The following is an 8,151-nucleotide window of genomic DNA, read 5'->3' as shown; positions in this document are numbered from 1 at the left end:
CCCCAGTAGGTACGCGTAAAACAGACTACTTAACTTAGAACAACGACCGGCCACTAATGCACCTAACGTCCTTTAGCCACTGCTACGCCGATAAACACTGCTACCATCCAATGACCTAAGTAACTATTCTGTTTAAGTATCCACAGAGTCCGCTTAAAGTGCACCCACAGAGTGACAGCTGAATAATTAATTTAACCTGCAATAGTGAAGGAATGAAGTGAAGTAGTTAAAAACATCATTAAGCACATTGTCGGAGGCGTTTAAGTCAGCTGAAGCGAAAGTTTTCACGTTAGGAATACTTGAAAAGTCCATTACACGCTCGGCGGCGCTGACGGCGACCTTACGACGTTGTTTGTAATTACGCAGACATGGGCCCCAGATTTCATTTAAACTTTGTTACAGGACTCAGATCTGACAGATCTTTTTGAAATTGTCGGCCAAATAAATGGAAGAAACTCAAATATTCAGAACACTGCGACGCAAGACGAATCTTGTAATTTTATAAAAGCTTTCATAGTGAAGTAATATTCTAGGCTTCTAAGTATTTTAAATGTCATTTAAGTGCCCTCGCTCATATATCTCATTTTAACACAATAAAATGTCACTGTCAGCCCCACTACATAAATAACTATCTATAATATTATGTTCTTATTTCAGCTCTTCAGAAGCAGAACAAAGAAAAATATGTTAGGTAGTTATCTATGTAGTGGAGATGATTTTTTAAACGATAGCACGCGCAGCACATTCTTACGTAGCGTTGTGTTACGCGCTGTTTATTCAAGCACATCCATTTTGTACGCCATTTTTCAGTCGCCATAATGTTGCCACAAAGAATCAGCAGAAAATAAATCGAACAAAGTAGGTTTTATTTTATTCAAATGACAAATGCTAGTAAGTAATGTAAGCATCACAATAGTTAATATCCTGTATGTGGCCTTATACTGATAATAACGTGTAGTATGCACCGGGCTTTATACTTTTTGGTTGTTGTGTTTATGGTCATTTTAGTTTTATATAGAGAACTGTCAGATTTTGGCGGAATGCCGTCGACCGATATTATGTACGATTTGATCTTAGTTAATACGGTGTATCGATGTAATAAAAGAAATATTAACTGGATGCAGTGGTTTGTATGATAAACCCCATTTACTGAGCTTTAAATCAATGGACTTCTACATCTCAGAAAGCGGGATTATGAATTCAAATGCCCACATAGATATTGGATGCACTTAATTTATTTTCACTTGTATAGAGGTGCATAAAAATGTAAGTTGCTTGGTCTTTTAAATGTTTGTTTCATAGTCGAAACAGTTGAGTTGATAGTATATAAATGATACAAGATTTCATTAGCTTGTTTGTTTTGCTCGCTAAAGAGAACGATTGACAGTTCGTTTCGTTTGCATAAATCAAAAGTTTTGTTTTAAATTTTCAATGTGCTGTACATAGTTACATACATTTGCTATGGTATTGACCTATTTATTAACCCGTGTTCTTGTCATTGTTTGTTTTCGGTTTTGTGAGATGAGACGGAATACAATGAGAGTAGATCTCGAAAATGCAAGCGCAAGCAATCAACCATCAACTTTCTGGTGAGACAAGAGCCATACTTAAGAGCCTGTGACATGGTTATGAAGGAAGGCAACGCGGTAAGGATGGCATTGTGCAGTGCAAGTGCTCAGTGAATCTAGTTATTAACACTGAGTTGTATAATGACATTCTGTAAGTTGAATGTTGACTATTACTATTTTTGGATGGACTAATGGCAATGAAAGGTTTTTTTAATTATGCATGAGTATATAATACTTATATATGTTAAGAGATAACAAAAAAAAGGTATTGGATTGGTATCCTAGAGGTTTTTGCTATGATGGAATGATGGTATAACTAAGATGAGAGGAAGAACTTAATCTGTCAGCGGGCTAGAATTGTAGGACAGTGGCCCATGATAGTTTTAAAGAAAAAGAGCTAAAGGAGGCCTTTAGCAAGCAGCACACTCATTAAAATATACTTCTATCTACTTTGGTCTCAATAGAATCTTAATAAAAATCATTTAAATCATTTTGGATAAAATACACAAATGAATTCGTTTATGATTTGATAACAAACAAATTATTTATTTATAAAAGTTATTTAGGTTTTAGGTACTCATATGGGAAAATTCAAAAGAAAAAAGTTAATTGAAGATATTGAATGATATAGGTATAAGCATTGACTTGCCTAGTATTGCTAAGTATATTGAAAATTATTTATCTGGAAATTTAAAGAGAGGCAAATAGAAACAAAACTGAATGAATGGAATCACACACACTATATGATTTTTAAATATGAAATGATACTGATAGTTTCATGTCTTTTTCATAATATTGTTTTAAATGTAGCATTACAATAATCTAATTTTGTATATGAGAAATATTTACATAGGTACTTATACAATTTAAAGATGAAAATAAATGTGCTGAATTTTTGGAAATTTTAGATATCATTTGATGTATGGAAATTTTGCATATTGGACTATAGGGATATTATTCCAGACTTGACATCTTCACTGCGGTAGGTGGTTGAAAGACCTCATACAAAGTATGGTTAATTACGAGTTACACTTAATGCTGCAGCGAAGGTATTAACCCTCACACCTCACATACAAACCAAGGAAGTTAAATTAATATCATTAATGATATTAAGTACCATTTTATATTGTAAAACAGACTTGCACCAATTTACTGCTGTCATGTTCCTCTACGGTGCCAAAATATAAATTACAATTTCAAAGCATCATTATTATCATTCAGGGAATTCATATGATGTTGATGTCTCGGGCCCGTTTTGGTTTTTGACATTTCACATCATGCAAGTCTTTTTATTTAGAATTCTTGTAGCTCTATTAATACTATATATAATACTTAATACCTTTACATAGTTGAGAAGCAGTATTTATCTATGTTTGTGTGTTTTTTATGCATTTTAGTAAGTGCAAATAGCATAGTGCAAATTCTGCCTATAAAAGCATTAGTTAAACAGGATTGAGTGAACAGATTACTTTTCTGTGCTGTCAACACACATGGTCATATTGTTGAAAATATTAGTGTTGTCAAAGATTTCAAAAGTAAAGATATGCCCATTCATATAACCGAACATTCTCATTTGGTGTGCCTAGTTCGATTGCTACAATGCACATTGATGGTTGATGAGTTTGCATCAGTCGCATAGTTACTTTGGAGTGCACGCTTGGCTCGCATTCACTGACACCGCTGTGCTGGCACCATACTGGGTGCCCGTAAGTCCCATCTTTATGAAGAAATTTATAAGTCAATGAATGTTGTATTATTTTTCTTAAATTTACTAGGTATGAAAATTTAAATAATGCAGCTGTACAATCCAATAACAAATCACGAATGAAATCATGAATTGTTGCTATGAAATACAATTTATTAGTGACTTATAGTTTCATTTGCTTTAAGGGTGAATCTGAAATAATTATTGTATGACAGGTTCAGGTTAATAAACTTAACAGTTAGTGGTATTCAATCATTAAATTTCAGGTTACTAAAAAGTAGGTAAAGGTGTAAGTAATGGACACGACCAGAAAGTGTCTTACAAAGGTAAAAGCAGTTTACTTAGTTATATAAAAACATTGTAAAGTTTAAGAAAATCAATTTATATAAAATTAATATGCTAACAAAATCAGTGTTCCTTTGAAAAGACAAGACTTACAGGATTGTCATTGAAAATTGACTTAAAATGTAAAATTGATGAATATAACAGGTAACACCAATTATTTACTAAGACATTTTAGTATGGTTTTGTGAAGAACTGTGTGATTGACCTAAACAAAGGATATACACACCAGAGTGAGTTATATGAATGAAGTTAAAAGTAGATAACATTTTAATTTAATGAAGCCTTATAAAGTAATTCATAAATTTTTGTATCATAAAAATTTAGCTTGATAAAGACACACATGATTTTGTGACAGAAGGTACAGTGATGACAAGAAATAAGTGGGTGATATTAAAAATATTTAGGCAAAACAACCGTGTTTAATAAACACAAAATTAGTGATTGCATTTTCGCCATGAAGTGTGTTGTCATCACTAGTATAGGCAATAACCGGATGTAACAACGAACAAAAAAAAAACACGTTTTTAATGTAATTATTTTCGGTGTTGATGAATTGATTGAATATTTATGTCATTTTATTTAATTAATGTTGTGACATCTGATTACGATTTCAGCACCTATGAGTAAATCAGGTACCTAAGGAAAATCTTAGGCAACAGAGTTCCGATAACGATGATGATGTATATGACTGAACATGTCGTCTACAGTGACGGTGTCAGCGACGGTCTTTGCCTCGATGTCTATAACGGTCAATAACTGACCAAATCAATGATGATAACGGAGCTGGGTGATTTCGATGACAATGTCGGCGATAATGCTTGACTGAACGATGATGATCGATTTTGATGACGATATAGAATATAGATGATGATTAGGTATATTATAGTAACGATTGATGATGTTGAAGATGATAATGACTGAATTATGATGATCGACTTTGATGACGATATAGAATATAGATGATGATTAGGTATATTATAGTAACGACTGATGATGTTGATAATGATCGACTGTGTCGATAATTATGGCTTATAAAATGTTCATTGTTAATGATGACTGTGACTAAAACGATCTTTGCTACTGCCAATAATTATAACATTTTTATTTGTTTTATGTTTCAACGCTGGTAACCTGGCTGGACGAATGAAGTTGATGATAAGCGAGGGTCTCGCAGCAAGAGCTGACTAAAGCAAAGAAGGTTAAGCTATTACATGGTGCTGTCAGCAGTGGGGCAGGGTCCAAGCTGCCGATGGCCAGGGCCGCTGAGTGAGAAACCGGCGTACTATACACGCCGTGTCCAGGATATAGCAATCTGCATCTGACCAGCGAGAGTCTCTGAGTGTTGGGTTGGTCAGTTTGGCAGACTGTCTAGTACAGGCCGTAATGGCAGACTGTCTAGAGCAGGCCATGACTGTTTATTATGTTAGTTTATACTTTGGCTGACTATCTAGAGCAGGCCCTGATGGCAGACTGTCTAGAGGCCATAAGTAGGTATATATGCTGTTAAGGTACTTGTAATATGAGATACTTGTAATTTGTTTGAATTGATATTTGCGGTTAGTTGTATTTTATAATTGTTGATGTGTTTTTTTTAAATTGTATGCAAATTCCATGTTGACGTGTAAAAGTGCCCTTGTGGCCTATTTGCTGAATAAATGTTGAAATTGAAGAAGTTGGCCTTGTTGCCTGATTCATTATATTCGTTTATACTTTGACAAACTGCCCAGAGTAGGCCTTGAAGGCAGACTGTCTAGAACAGGCTATGATAGCAGCCTGTCTTCTAGAGCAGGCCGTGATGGCAGACTGTCTAGACTAATCTAGTCTGAAGCAGGCCATAACAAATTAAATCAGTACAATGATTAGGTGTGAGGTTTGGCAGACTGTCTAGAACAGGCTATGATAGCAGCCTGTCTTCTAGAGCAGGCCGTGATGGCAGACTGTCTAGACGAATCTAGTCTAGAGCAGGCCATAACAAATTAAATCATTACAATGATTAGGTGTGAGGTTTGGCAGACTGTCTAGAACAGGCTATGATAGCAGCCTGTCTTCTAGAGCAGGCCGTTGTGGCAGACTGTCTAGACTAATCTAGTCTAGAGCAGGCCCTAACAAATTAAATCATTAAAATGATTAGGTGTGAGTTTTGGCAGACTGTCTAGAACAGGCTTTGATAGCAGCTTGTCTTTTAGAGCAGGCCGTGATGGCAGACTGTCTAGACCAGTCAAGTCTAGAGCAGGCTATAACAGTTTATACTTTGGAATGATGTCTAGAACAGGCCTTGAAGGCAGACTGTGATTGTTTATGATGTGTTATATTTTGTTAAAATTCCTAGAGCAGGCCTTGAGGGCAGACTGTGATTTTTGATGTTGATTTATACTTTGCCAAACTGTTTAGAGCAGGCCTTGAGGGCAGACTGTGATTGTTTGTGGTTATGTATTATATTTTGCCAAACTGTTTAGAGCAGGCCTTAAGGGCAGACTGTGATTGCTTCTGATCATGTTATATACTTTTTCAAACTGTTTAGAGCAGGCCTTGAGGCAGACTGTGATTGTTTATGATCATGTATTATACTTTGCCCAACTGTTTAGAGCAGGCCTTGAGTGCAGACTGTGATTGTTTACGATCATGTATTATACTTTGCTAAATTGTTTAGATCAGGCCTTGAGTGCAGACTGTGATTGTTTATGATCATGTATTATACTTTGCCAAATTGTTTAGATCAGGCCTTGAGTGCAGACTGTGATTGTTTATGATCATGTATTATACTTTGCCAAATTGTTTAGATCAGGCCTTGAGTGCAGACTGTGATTGTTTATGATCATGTATTATACTTTGCCAAATTGTTTAGATCAGGCCTTGAGTGCAGACTGTGATTGTTTATGATCATGTATTATACTTTGCCAAATTGTTTAGATCAGGCCTTGAGGGCAGACTGTGATCGTTGAGGTTGGTTTATACTTTGGCAGACTGCCTAGAGCAGACCATGATTGTAAGTTAGTTCATATATTGAAAGACTATCTAAAGAAGGCTGTTAATGCTACCAGGTGTTGGTTGTATTCAATGACTGTTTACATGATCTCAGATTCAAGCATGTTAAGCGTTAAGATTTATTTCTCAATAAGGCTAAAGGTTATTATTGGCTATGATTGATTCATGTGAGCCCATACTGTGCATAAGAAGTGTACTGTGTAGAACTTTACAAATACTGTTGTTGTGAATGTTTATCTTTGATATCGATAAAAGTGTTACGATATATTGCTGTTGTTATTAATGTTTATAATTACTTTTAGTGAGGGGGCTCACTTTAAAAAAAAAGGATGGCCGAAGCTGTAAGCATCACAATAGTTAATATCCTGTATGTGGCCTTATACTGATAATAACGTGTAGTATGCACCGGGCTTTATACTTTTTGGTTGTTGTGTTTATGGTCATTTTAGTTTTATATAGAGAACTGTCAGATTTTGGCGGAATGCCGTCGACCGATATTATGTACGATTTGATCTTAGTTAATACGGTGTATCGATGTAATAAAAGAAATATTAACTGGATGCAGTGGTTTGTATGATAAACCCCATTTACTGAGCTTTAAATCAATGGACTTCTACAGTAAAGACTGCAATACAAAACATCGACACAGTCGCCCGCAATGCAGATGTGTTCACATAAAGCACGGAATAAAAGTGCATTTGCCTGTTACACCACAAAATGTTACTATTACTTACTATAAAGTGGCGGCGGCATAAGCGAATTCCCATGCCTACACCATAGTTGTGTAGAGAATTAATAAGTTAGCAGTTCATGCATATTAAGGCCGGAGCGACAACCGCGGCTTTCCATATTCATATGCACATAGACAGTTCCAGAGGTTCGTGTAGCTAACCGACTTACGTATCCCGAGCTAAGAATTAGCCAACATGTAGTTATTCATGTACTGCGAGTAGGTATATAGTTACGAGACAACGTCTCTATCCTTTCGGCACTGAAGAAGTGCCGAAACGATGTAGAATTTTAGTAATTTTGGATTATGAAGTCAGAGATGTTGAACGAAAACTCCGGAACACATTAGCAGCCGGAATCACAATCCCGCAGGGAAACCCTCCTAATCACATACGCACGGGCGTCAAGCGCCATTACGTGGATTCTATACATATTTAATCATAATGCGTTCATGCTAAATAATTCCATTAATTTCATTTCGGTAAGTTCATTACGTGGGAATAACTTGAGTGTCGCTCGTAAGTTTCTTGGCAGTTAGCTAGTTGCCTCGCTAAATATCTCGTAACGCAACGTGACCTGACTTCGTGGAACTTCTCGAAACTGTCATAACTGCGAGTAAATTCTTTTGTAATGGTTTTGCAGTGGTTGCACGCGACACCTTATGCCTTGGAAACTTTTATATGATATTTTGTCTCAATATGTAGATGGAATTTTAACGATTTACTACTTATTGATAAATACATATAACAAGGATTTCATTAGGTATATTAATTATAAATGTGGTTAGTCGAAAGCTATATAATATTAAAAATACAATTT

At 35.6% G+C, this 8,151-nt stretch overlaps 1 long non-coding RNA gene across 1 annotated transcript; it reads left to right on the top strand.

Moving 5' to 3' along the window:
- The first annotated feature begins 717 nt into the window (after window positions 1–717).
- On the top strand, window positions 718–7,163 carry LOC133525729 (uncharacterized). The gene is made up of 2 exons (XR_009800618.1): window positions 718–1,719; window positions 4,768–7,163. It is a non-coding gene; the product is annotated as an uncharacterized LOC133525729 (long non-coding RNA).
- Window positions 7,164–8,151: the final 988 nt, after the last annotated feature.

The sequence above is a fragment of the Cydia pomonella genome, chromosome 15, assembly GCF_033807575.1.
Source record: "Cydia pomonella isolate Wapato2018A chromosome 15, ilCydPomo1, whole genome shotgun sequence".
In the NCBI taxonomy this organism is placed as follows: Eukaryota; Metazoa; Arthropoda; class Insecta; order Lepidoptera; family Tortricidae; genus Cydia; species Cydia pomonella.
The sequence above is the reverse complement of the archived record's forward strand: the minus strand, read 5'-3'. Positions and strand labels throughout refer to the sequence as shown.